This window comes from Varanus komodoensis, unplaced genomic scaffold (assembly GCF_004798865.1).
Source record: "Varanus komodoensis strain SLA01 unplaced genomic scaffold, ASM479886v1 scaffold1, whole genome shotgun sequence".
NCBI classification, from domain to species: Eukaryota; Metazoa; Chordata; class Lepidosauria; order Squamata; family Varanidae; genus Varanus; species Varanus komodoensis.
In genome coordinates, this window is record NW_025335268.1 from 94,568,164 (window position 1) to 94,581,502 (window position 13,339).

The 13,339-nt window shown below is 42.0% G+C and overlaps 1 protein-coding gene across 1 annotated transcript in view; it reads right to left on the reverse strand.

Annotated features, from left to right (window-relative positions):
* R3HCC1L (R3H domain and coiled-coil containing 1 like) overlaps nt 1-13,111 on the reverse strand; it is a 44,304-nt gene extending 31,193 nt beyond the window's left edge. Inside the window, exon 1 of the mRNA XM_044436496.1 lies at nt 12,901-13,111. The gene's annotated coding sequence lies outside the window, so the exon portion shown is untranslated. The remainder of the gene's footprint in view (nt 1-12,900) is intronic.
* Between the last annotated feature and the right edge of the window lie 228 nt (nt 13,112-13,339).

Here is a 13,339-nt window from a genome sequence, read left to right on the forward strand (position 1 = left end):
AAATAAATAAATATCAATTTTAAGTTGGTGTCTATATGTTCATGCATCAAAAGTATTGTTAGACCCCTTAATCCATTACAGAAGAGATTTATCCTTCCAAAGTTGCAAAAATCGGTTTTTAAGCTGTCAAAAGGGCATTGAGAATCCATTTTCCCTTTTCAAGCAGGTAAATAATGTACGTCGGTGAGTAATAAAGACAGCTCCAGTACAAAATTTATCTGTGTAATAACCTCCTCCTAAAAAGAAGCAACTGCAGGACATTGGCAAAACATATGTTTAAAAGAAGCACAAGCTGTATCTTATCACCAACAATCAGCTGACTTAGACATTTCATTATTAAAGAGGCATTGTGGTATCCTACAAATACACAAGTTTTTGCTGAATAACATGCAGCCTAAGATGGATAGACACGACAGGTAGACCAGCAATCTACTAATTAGGCATTTTGTGTTGTTGCCCACAGCAGTTTCTCACATTGCCAAATGTGTCCATGAGTTCCAAAAATTTGGGAACCTCCACTTTGGAGAGCCATCAGCTTCCCAACCTTGATGCACAGGGAGAAAAGAGCACTTGCTCTGATGTAGAATTAAATCCACTGTTTTTTGCCCACAGGTTGTTGATAACCTTCCCGGAGAGCCTTTCTGGTTAATGGGGCAAGATATAAATCTAACAAACAAACAAACAAACAAGCTTACTTGCACCCTCCTGTCCTGATACATTCCAAAGCTAGCAACAAGCAGTGCTTAGCAGCCACTCAGAAAATGGCTGAGTGGTGTCCTGCAGCAGCCACCCTACAAACCCAGATGAATTTTGACACTCCTTTTCTTAGCTTCAGCATAAGCCACAGTGGCAAGCCTGTCATTCAGGCCATCATCAGTCCTTTCAACCTTTCCTGGAGACTTAGTTAGCCTAGGTTAGACCCATATTTCTATGTAGAATGGGCTATGATTCTTGCATACTCCCTCATACTGCGATCCATTGGAAGCCTATAAATATGATATCATTATACTTACTGTTCAAGTAAGAGAGTATAAAGCTCCCCATGCCACAGCCAGACTGAGCTGGCTCCCATCAGGAAGCAGCCTGCAAACCAGAAGCTGAAAAACATTGCCTCGGGGCTCTGTCATGCTCCCTTGCACTTTAGGAACACTTGCAACACTTGTCATAAAGCCAGTAAGTAGCTTTGAATCCAGACAGCTGGATAGCAGGAGATCCATATCCCACCCTGCCAAGATTCTTCATCAACTCTTAGAGCTGAGCAATTCCACATTTATTCTGACCGATGACCTGACCCCCTTAGTAGCTCAGGCTATATGATTCCATTGCCTTTTCTTCTCTATCTTTCCTCCATACCTGTTTCCCATTGGAGTATAAAGACCTACAGAAAAAGCAGGGAATCAATTGCATTTTACAAGGCAATTCTAAATATGTAAAGATAAAGCTTTTTAAAAATAAAGACACAATAAAGGAAGCAGTTCATTTTCTTCCCATTTCAGATCTCCTGAACTAAGCACTGTTACTAACACTGCTAAAATGAGGTCTGGAGTCAATGGCATTCCTTTAAACCTGCAAGGAAAGAGACAAGGCAACAAAGGAGAAAAGTGAATTAATGTCTGAGCAAAAGGACTAAGGGAATTAGGCAGGATAGTACAGATATATCAAGGGCAGAGGCCCTGCTAGAGAGGACATCAATAAATAAGGAGAGAGATGAAATTAACAAGGAGTCCAACAGGAATAAGATTATTTAAATCTGTCCTGAACACACACAAAAAAGGATGAGAGGAATGACCTTGTGAAAAAATGGCTACATACATGCATCCATCTAAAACTAGCACCTGAGAACAACATGCGTTCCAGGGCAAATCAGGACTAGCCAATTAATTTACTGAACCATGGATAAGCTATTGTTCAGGAGCCGAACTCTTATGGGGTGGGGTGGGGGTCTAAGCAAGAGCCAGTTTGCTTGCTCCACCTTCTTCTCTCTTGTCCCTTAAATGGCAACTTCTCTGTAAATGTGACTGAATTTCCAGCAGGAGAAAGGTGTGTGTTTTTGAAAGGGTCTGCTAGCAAGCCTAGCATCCATACAGAGTATTTTAAAAAGGCCAGACCAAGAAAGAGTATGAAGCTGCACACATCTAGACAGTGACGGGATCATGGGTGAGCAGGGCAACAAGGATTAAAAGAGCACAAGACTGACTCTATCAGAATTGCAATCAAAAGATACTGGGTGGAGAAAAAGCATTAACATTTGATGCAACTAAACTTCAGGGAAACTTTCCCAAATTTTTATTTCCTAAAGCCTGACAATTACATTTGCAGATGACACTACAGGGGAATTTGCAGCAAAAAGCTGAAGGAACAAGCAAATAATTCAGAGGAAATGAGGGAGGCTAGAAATAAAACACGATTCAGTCGGGCAAGGCGCAGCTTGTGGAGATGGGAAATGCAGACACTGAGCAGGGACAGAAACCTGGAAAGAGACACAGGATGAGAGCAAATTGGAGATGAGCTGACAATGATGAAAGAGCTGCTGCTATTTCAGGCTGCAGAGACATCACACCCCAGAGGGGGGGGTGGGCAGTGGGATGGCAGACAGGATGCACCCATGATCAGGAAGATCAGCTTTACCCAATGCAACCTGGGTGGAAATAGGGAGGCACACCTGGAGGACTAAAATAGGCAGAGGCAAAACAAAGTGACTTTCTCTGTGATGGATAGGTCTCTCTGTTCTTCCACACACAGTAGCCCCTCTATGAATCAACAGGCAAGCTCCACTCTGCTCCCTATTTCAGTGCAGTTCCCAGGTATTGCTATTCAACAGTCACTACATCCCACTGCAATAGGAAGAAACCTCTCTGTAGGGGAGCATCCATATAAGCTTGCCAAGACTGCTAGGTAAAAAAGGAGGGCAACAGGCACTGCACAAGGCAAACACTCTTTATCAGTGGCCAAACCTGTCAGGCAGCTTCTGGCCTCCCTACCTGACCCCTACTTAGCACTCACACAACCAAAAGATGCCTGCTTGGCTTTCCCCACCCACTTCTACATGGAGCCTCCATCACTCCTTCCCAAAACATGGGAATGTTGCACCCATCAGAACACCAAGCTGACTCGCCCCTTGACAAGAGCCGGAATTCACAGAATCTGATTTTCGCAAAGTAATGGTCTAGTCCTCTTAATTGCACAGGAAATCCTGAAAACAGGCAAGCTGCTTCCAAACATTCTTCAGTCACTTTATGTTCCCCAGAATCGCTTTGCTTCCCTGCCTCTTTCTTTCTGTGAATCCCCCCGCACCAAATGTGTGGATTGCTGATATTAATTGGAATGAAAGACTATCATTGATTCAGTTGAGGACACAGATTATAGAAATGGGTGGTATATAACCAAACACAGATGTTCAGAGAGAATAATTGTAGACAGTGGGGCCAGAACCTGTAAATGCCACAGTAAATGAACTAAACAGTATACAGTGATAAATTCCTCTTTGTTGCTCTTTGGGACTGTAAGAGCTAACTCTTAGAACAGGATCACACAGTCAGACCCAAACTACAGGTAACCTCTTTAATGAACGCAATGGTATACATAGCTCAGGTTCTGCTGCATGTCTGCTTATGGAAGAGCTCTGGGACGTTCAGAGATTTGCTCACACTCACCAAGAAAGGTTGTTGTGAACACAGCTGTTTCTTCTCCATGGCCTCAGTTCTTATTTACCAAAGAACTACTTAACTGTTCTCATGCACTAACTTGTAGTACAAATACTCTTCTTGCTAGAAGTGACCCATCACATAGCCAGTCAACAGCGGCAGTCTGTGAACAAGATGAGGAGGCTGAAATGCCATGATGAGGTATAGCAGTTATGGCATGCACTGGCAGGAGACTGTGAAAAACACAGCCTAGTGGCTGGGAGCGAAGGGACAGATGTTTTATGAGGCATTGAGTGGCTGGGACTGCGGGTGCTCCAGAAGAGGGAGGTGCAGCACAGTGCTCCATATAACTTCCTCCTGCAGGGACTCTGACAAACAGAATCTCTTTCTAATTCACTGAAGCCCCAGCAGTTACCAGGGCTCATCCATTGTACCCAAAGGACTACAGTGGCAGCTCACACACATTTTTTTCTCTAATAATCACCGGAAAAGGATATACCTGCAAGGCGGAAGATGCTGAAGACCCTCCCTAAACAGGACATCAGCTACCAGACATTTAGAACACGAAACCCTGCCAAAATACAGAGCAGACCTTCTTTTTGCTTTCTTTCACTGGACAGTAAGAGCTTGCTTTATTCCAGCAGACCTTTGTTTTACCAGATGGATTATTTCCTCTCTGCTATCTCTGCTTATCTGCTCAACCTGTCCATTTTATTGTATTATTTGTTAAATGCTACTGCATTTCATAATTGATGTAAGCTACCCTGAGTGCTGCAAAAGCAAAGGAGGATACAATATGGGTACTTTTACGAATAAACAACTGCATAATTAGGAAGAACAGCTCAAAGCTGCCCCAGGGAATGCAGCTCCTTGCACCAGGGCAGGTTTAACAAATAGGAATGTGGGATCTTTTTTTTTTTTTTTTGCACATTTTTTATTAAGATTTTAAACTAAAAACTAAAATAATAATCATCAAATACATCGGACATACTGGGTCAGCCCCCTATAACATATCTTTTAAACATTCTATAATCATATTCAAATCGATTTATAAAAATTTAAAGACATCTTTAAATCTAAGCCAAGTCCCGTTTCTCCAGCCACTCGTAATAAAGGTTCCAAGTTTGATAGAAGTCAGTATTTTCTTTCTCCTTCAATAATAGAGTCAATCTGTCCATTTCTGCACAGTCCAGAATCTTTTTTAAAATGAGTTCCTCAGTGGGTAGTTCCTCACTCTTCCAGTATTGAGCAAACGCAATCCTCACTGCTGTGATTACTGTATTTTTCGCTCTATAAGACGCACTTTTTCCCCCACAAAAGGGGAAATGTCTGTGCGTCTTATAGAGCGAATGTGTGTGTGCCCGACACCCGGGACGCTGCCGGCCCTCCTGCACCACATGGCACCACCTGGCCGGCACGTGCTGAGCGCGCACTGCTCCACCCCCACTGCTCCACAGGTGAGAGCTGTGCCGCTCAGGGGGAGCGGTGTGGAGGAGGAGGAGCTTTAACCCGCCGGGCTTTAACCCGCCGGCCGCACGAAAAGACGGACTGCTCACCCCGACCGCCCGGGAAGACCTGCTGTGGAGGAGGAGGAGCCGCAGGCTTTAACCCGCTGGCTGCTCGGAGAGACGGACTGCTCACCCCCACCACCTGGGAAGACCTGCCACCGCCACGCCACTTGGAAGACCACCGCCGGCATGCTGCTGGCCCGCCTGCACCACATGGCACCACCTGGCCAGCATGCGCTCGGTGCGCCCTGCTCCACCCCCCCTTCCAGTGCAAGTGAGAGCTGTGCCGCTCAGAGGGAGAGGTGCGGAGGAGGAGGAGTCGTGGGCTTTAACCCACCGGCCGCACAGAGAGACGGACTGCTCACCCCCACCGCCTGGGAAGACCTGCTGCTGCCACCGCGCCACCCAGAAGACCACCACCGGCACGCTGAAAGCCCCACGTGGCACCACCTGGCCAGCATGCGCTCGGCGCGCCCTGCTCCGCCCCCCTCCTCTGGCACAGGTGAGAGCTGTTAATCACAGGTCGGGGTGTGTTTTCAAATGGCAACCCGTCTTTTAATGAAGCCCATGGGGAAGTGATGGGGAATGTGCCTGTGATTATCAGGAAGCTTTTCATGGATCAGTTATCTGTTAGTTGATCAGACACATTTTTTTTAGGATCAGTGGATATTTGAACAGCATTACCTTCATGTATGTTTATTCTTCAAAGGCTACTTAGTCCGCTGTGTGTTTGTTTTACCGTACAATATCTCATTTTTTGTCAGAAGATTTTCTATTATTTACTACTAGGGCAGCATGGACATTACTGGCTTTTTTAGATTTGTTATTGAATTGTCTGCAGCATATATATAACTGCAGCTTGTATAACTGGTGTAGATTGTGGATTCCTTCAATAATTCCACTACTGACTAAGAAAGTGATGTCAGTGATTGTGAGCAACAGAGCTTCATAAATTCTGACTCTAATGATGATGAGTTCTATGGGTTCAACGAAAACTAGAAGAGTACTCGAACTTTAAAGTCTCTCTTTTGTTAATGACAGTGATGATGGTTCTTAATGCCACTGTTGACTGCTGTTCACTTTACAAGGTTGAAATACGGTATTACTGTATTCTGTTATAGTTTATTAAATAGTTTAGTAAACCATTTGATTCAGAATATTTTTTCTTGTTTTCCTCTTCTAAAAACTAGGTGTGTCTTATGGTCAGGTAAATGTAGTATCAAATACATTTCTTGTTTGCTAATATTTTCCGGTACAATACCTAACAAGAAAATTTCAGGTTTAAAAGCTAAGGGTTTTTGTAGCATTTCCTCAAGCCATTTATGTATTTTAATCCAATACTTTTTCACATATTCACAAGTCCACCACATATGGTTAAAAGTACCCACATCATGTTTCCATTTCCAACATCTGTTTGACATATTTGGCAACGTTTTAGCTAACCGATTTGGTGACAAATACCATCTATAAAACATTTTATATAAATTCTCTTTATACGAAGTTGCTAAAGTTACCTTAATATTTCTCTCCCATAACTTTTGCCACTTTTCTAATTCAATATTATATCCAAATTTTGGGCCCATGTTATCATAGTTTCCTTAACCTGTTCCCCTTCCATTTTCCTATCAAGTAGGAACTCATAAATTTTTTTAATCATTTTCTCATCTGTTTTTAACATCACTTGATCAAAGGCTGTTAGGTCTTTATAAAACCCCCATATTTTACAATCTTTAGCATATCTTGATTGCATCTGCACCTTATACCACCACGAGATATTGAGTCCCTGTTCTTGTATTTCTTGATCTAGGTTCAGGCCTCCATCCTTATCCAAAATATCATCATATCTTATGATCCCTTCAAAATTCAATACATTTGGATACACAAAAGCTTCCATAGGTGAAAGCCATCTTGGCAACTTATTATACAATTTTGACTTTAACTTTTCCCACACTGACATTAATGATCTTCTAATAAAGTGACTTTAAAAAGTCCCATGAGACTTAACCTTCTCATACCACATATAAGCCTGCCAGCCCACTTGCAAATCATGTCCTTCAAGATACAAAATTCTCTTATTTTATCCATTCTTTGCTTATGCTTTAAATCACCATTTGGTTATCCATTCTTTTAGCCAAGTTAAAATAGACGCTTGATAGTACAACATCCAATCCGGTAAACCAAAACCCCCATTCTTTTTGGTTTCCTGAAGCATTTTCAGTTTAATCCTTGCTTTCTTTTTTCTCCAAATAAATCTCAAAATTTGAAAATTTAAATCCTCAAAAAAAATTTCATCAATTTTTACGGGAACCATTTGGAACGAAAGCAAAAGTTTTGGCAGTGTGTTCATTGTAACCAGTGCAAGTCCTTCCCACCAGAGACAGTTGCAAATTGGCCCATCCTTCCAGATCAGCTTTAATACCTTTCAATAATGTATCGTAATTGTCTGCTTTCACAGTTGTGCATGTAGCTGTAAGACAGATTCCCAAGTACTTAACCTTTTTGGCAATCTGCAAGTCCACTTGTTCTTGGAGTCTTTTTTTCTGACCTTGCATAAGATTTTTAACTAAAAGTTTCATTTTTTCCTTATTTATTTTCATCCCCGTAACCTCACCGTATGCTTCAATCCGTTGTAAAAGTTTAGGGATTGTTACAAAAGGTTCCTCTATTATAAAGACCAAATCATCTGCGAATGCTTGCAATTTATACTTTTCATCCCTAATTTTAGTACCTTTAATGTCCTCGTCATCCCTAATGTTTCTATTCAAGACCTCTAAAGTCAGGATGAACAGCAGGGGTGACAGCGGGCATCCCTGCCTTGTACCCTTTTGTGTCTCTATAGCCCTTGTACGTTCTCCATTAATTAAAATCGTGGCCGATTGTCTTTGATAGATGTTTGATATCGCATTCATAAATTTTCCCCCAAACTCCATTTGGTCCATCTGTTGCATCATGCATTGCCAATTAACATTATCAAAGGCTTTCTGGGCATCTAAAAACAGTAGAGCCATTAATTTTTCCGTGTGTGTCTCGTAGTATTCTAGGATATCCAAAATAGTCCTCAGATTGTTCTTCATTTGTCTTTTAGGCAGAAAACCATTTTGGTCTGGATGAATAAAGTCTATTAAAAACTTCTTCAACCTTTCCGCCAATATAGAGGCAAAAATTTTATAGTCCACATTTAATAATGATATGGGTCTGTAATTTTGAATCTGTGTTAAGTCCGTATCTTCTGTCGGTATTAATGTGATATTTGCCTCTGTCCAGGTATCTGATATTTTAGCAGTTACCAATGCTTCATTACATATGTCTTTGAGAAAGGTAGCAAAAATTCCCTCAAAAGATTTGTAAAATTCAGCTGGTAGCCCATCTGGACCAGGGGTTTTATCTTTCTTTTGTCGCATGATTGCCTCTGTTATTTCCATAGTTGTTACTTCTTGAGTCAATATTTTTTGATACTTTTCTGGTAATTTTGGTAATTCTCCCTTTCGAATGTATTCTTTTACCTTCTCAATCAAAAACTCCTCCTTCCGGTATAACCTTGCAAAAAAATCTTCACCTATTTTCTTAATTTATTTTGTACCTGTAGTCATCCTTCTCCATCTTTCAGTTTTGAAATCAATCTCTTCTCGCTTTCTTTTTTTACTTTATATGCTAGCCATCTCCCCGGTTTATTAGCATTTTCAAAAAAATTCTGTTTAGCCAATTTGGGAATGTGGGATCATTTGATCCCTATATATTCTTGCGTGTAACCTGAGATCTTCTTTGGAGGTCTTGCTCACACATGCACTAAAATTCATTTGCTTGGAGAATACATAAAACAAGCCCTTCTTGGGGGTAATCCCACAACTGTGGGGCTCCCTTTTGGTTAACATTCACTTAGGCTGTTCAATACAGGTCTTTAACAGAATCTTAAAACTGATCTTTTCATTGCTACCTCTCCTAAACAGAATTGATGGCTATATATTCAAATGCACCTTTCTCATACAACCATAGACTCTATTTACTGTCCACTTACATGATCTAATGACAATTGTTTCATTTTATGTATGTCATTTTGTGAGGATTTGCCCCTAAAAAAACCCTCATGATTACCTTGAATAGGTAATATAAACATATTGCATCCACAGCCAGATAGGGATGCCTTGTGATACATTTAGAAAAAGTTTTCCTCTCAATGCCCTCTGTTAGGATACCTTCTCTGTATGCATATTTAGGTCCACCACTGTCACTCATGTGTTAGAAGGAAAGGAATGGAATTTCTCAGGTTGCTACTGTCATGAATGTGTATATACAAGTTACCTCAATACAAAACAGCATAAGTGAACTCCACATAAAGACAGGGGAAGGAATGGAGTATTATTTTTATCTTATTTTATCATTTCTTGTCTTAAAAGACAAAACAAAACAGGGCATCTGACAAGTGGTCTAGCCAGTTAAGCCAAACACCACCTACAGGCTTGGAGGGGGGAAAACACTGTAATGCACTCTACATCAGGAATAGGCAACTTGAGACCCTTCAGAAGTTTTGGCCTGCAATTGTCATGATACCTCACTATTGACTAGGCTGGCTAGAACTGATGGGAACTGTAGGCTGCAGAATCCAGAGGACCATAAGTTTCCCATCAGCACTCTATATGACCTTGCCTCTGAAAACTGTTCAAATGCGTGAGGTACAGTTGAATACAGTGCCCTGTTTCATATAACATGACAATCCATGGTGAGTAATTAGCCACAGGGTTGTTGTGGCATCTGAACCTAAATTGCTTCTTGAAGGGTGGCTTATTTGGGGGCAACAAGCTTCTCAGACCATCCATGGCTTGTGCTAAGAGTTGTTCAATGCTTGATGAGTTGTCGTGACATCTGAACTCAGAGGACTAATTGCATCATGGATTGTGGGGATTGGTTAGTGAGCAACTCAGCCAGAGAAACAAAACTCCCTGCCATGATTTTGCCAGTCCACTGATGCCCCAGCAACAGTCTAGAGTAACTGTCCCTACCTCACATCTTTAAAAAAAATCAGGCCCAGAAAACTGCATCTGTCTTCATTTCTTTATTATTTTTGTCAGTCTTTCATAAGTGCACAGGAACACACTTACAACTGTCCCATATGAGAGGTCTTGCCTGGTCAATTTCCTTACCTTGTTTCAGCTCTCAGAGGGAGTGTTAAATGGGAATATGAAACAGATTGACTAATAGCCAAGAGCCTCTGCTATTGGGCAGTACAAAAATGAAATAAGGAAATAAGGAAGGACGACTGCATATAGACACAATTTCACACAGTCGTCAGTGCCTAATTACCTGTCATTCAAAAAGGGGGAAAGCAGCAAAAGGTCACCTAAGGGGTGGGGTGACAAGATCTCCCACTTAGCAATATAATTGTCTGACTTTGAATTGACAGTTCTTGGTGTCCTCCATCTTTTCAACACTTCCAAGTTTGCTGCTAGTTGAGAAAAGGGAATATTAACTCCACCAGCATCTTGTGACTGCTATTTGAAGCACTTCCTATGGCTCCCTAATAGCTGGAAAGAAAGAAAAAACACTCCAGAGAAGGTGGCTAAATGGGATAGACTGAGTGGGGCTCCATGCAGGGGTACAAGTACCACTGGTGTCCCATATGCTTTGTTCCATTCTACCACCTCTAAGGGTTAGAAAAATTGCAACATTTGAACACTTGGGGGAACTGGGAAAAATGCACATTTTTTAATGGCTGGTAAATATATCAGAGGAGATTTTGTGCCAATTTAAGGGTTAGGAAGTAATGAAGCGGAAATGTGAGCACTGCATCAACTGCTTTGTTACCGCAATTGAGCAAATTTCCTATCTTTTTAATACCAAGAGCTTAAATACATGCAAAATTCTTTTCCATTTACTTATATTTCTGCTTTGCTTTAAGGAAATGCCACTGATCTGCAGTAACCACAGCAGAAACTGCTCCAAAAAGGAGTCCCTGAAAGATGTGTGTGTGCAGAAGTTAACATCTCCACTTTCAACACTAACTGCAGGATTGGGGAAGGTATCGGAAAAACTGAGAGCTTGAGTTCAGCACTTAAAAACCAAAGGATTACATTGCTAAGGGGAAACCTTGTTTGGCCCCTGCCCTTGGGTCCATCTACTTTTACTGCTTCCCCTCCTCCCACCCTTTTCATTTGACTGCTAAATGAATCCTTCCTGACAAATGAATGCAAATTTGTCTTGATAGAGTCTTGTCAATCTACTTCCTATCACATGTTACTGCTCCCTTTAACACAAAAACAGGTAAGGAAATGGACCAAGCAAGATTTCTGTCAGATAGCTGGCAGAGTGTGTTCCTGCACATTTGTTCATAAAAAATTAACATGATTAGTGGAGTCAACTTAGGGTAGATACACTCTGAAAGTAGTATATAGTATTATTCCATAAAAATCCACCTGACAATAAATAATGAATAGCACCCACATCTGAAACTGCTACAATGTCAATAAGATCACATACTAGCAGGAGTTAGTTTGGGTCAGAATGGAGCACTGAAACTGTTCTAAGACTGAGGACTGATCCCTAAAACACACAAAATATTAATAAAGGGCACAGTGTCAACCCCCATTCTGCTTTCATTTAGTTCTACATGAAGGCTACAGCACCAATAAAAAAGAAAGAAGTCTTAGAGCACTATCCTATGCATGTTTAGACAGAAAGCATCCTACAGCCAGAATTCTCCAGCCAGACTTGCTGTCAAAACATGGACAGAATTGCACTTGTACTTCTGTAATTGCCATCAAGTGGAATAAAATTTGCTCCCAGATAAATATGCAGAGAGCTTAGAAAGCACCAAAAACTAAAAACCTCATGGCCACAAAAGATGCTTCAGTACCAAGACCTTTAGACGATGTCTTCTCATGACTACAAACCTCTACAAATTAAGTCACTTTAAAAATAAATGAACAAAAAAAAAAAAAAAACCTCCTTTCCTTATAGAAAAGTTTCCTGAAATAGCCCAAGAAATAGGGCCAGTGTCAGGGAAATCATAGCCATTGTCCAACTGGAGCTCATCACAATTACAGAAGTGCATTTTGCACATGTCTAACTTTCCAGGGAAACATGAGCAGTAGAGTAACTTTTTCACCCCAAAGATCAAACACTGTATTGAGTGATGGGAAAATACAAAAACTCAGAGCAGAAATACTACCTAAGAGGACACCTTTTCCCTTTGATAAAATGCACATTTATTGTACAGTATGATACAGACTCCATTTCCCACAACCAACCAATCTCATTTGAACCTGAATCACCAGCTGGGGCACTGAGAACTCCTAATCAGTAGTATGTTATACTATATTGCATTTATATCCTTCCTGAGGACTAGAACCAAGGTCTCCGAAGTACCATTACAACAACTGGTTGTCTCGGGGAAAAATAACTACAGTAGTACATAAAGTTTCACAGCACTTATGTCTCAGCACCTTTGGGCTCAGATGTCACTTGCTGCCCCGTTTTTGCCCAGATATGTGGCTAGCCCGCAAGCCAAAAGGGTAGCAGTGTCTTCGGGAAGCGATAAGAACAACACACGCACCACGCGGGACATGGGAGGTACATGGCAGCGACACCGAGAGAGAAGCGGGGAGGTGAAGTGCAGGAAGATAAACAGTTGCTGGGGGAACGCAGTAAGAACACGCAAGCCTGAAATGGGGATGGAGGAGGCGCCGGCGAGAGCAACCGAGAGCTTTTGCAAAGCCGCTTTTAAAGACCCAGCATGGGGAAGGGGACACAGTTACCAGGCGCTGGGAAAGGTCGCGCTGCCTCAGCTGCTTCCGTCTTCGCCGCTTCCGTCCGCCCTTGCCGGCTCAAGCCTCTTCACCGCAAGTGGCGCTGGGAAATGTAGTTCGAGGCGAGCTAGAGCCGAGTTCCGTGAATTTCCGCGCTGAGCCCTGAACCAGTATTTGAAGCTCCGCCGGTCTATGTAGTGGATAGAAACGGTTCGTGAGGATTCGCAGTCTCCTGCCGTGTGCAACCAGGCAGTATGACGCTGGAGTCTCATCCTCCCGTTAAGATGCACTCTGTGACGCACCCCAGCTTATAAAGTTCCTTAGATCACTACCGCCCCTTTTCCTGCTATAAATGTCATACGTGTTACGCAGCAGTGGGGGGAAGGCAGTTTGCACATGTTCTGCGGAATTCTTTGTGGTTGCTGAAGTGGACGCGGAACGGGATAAA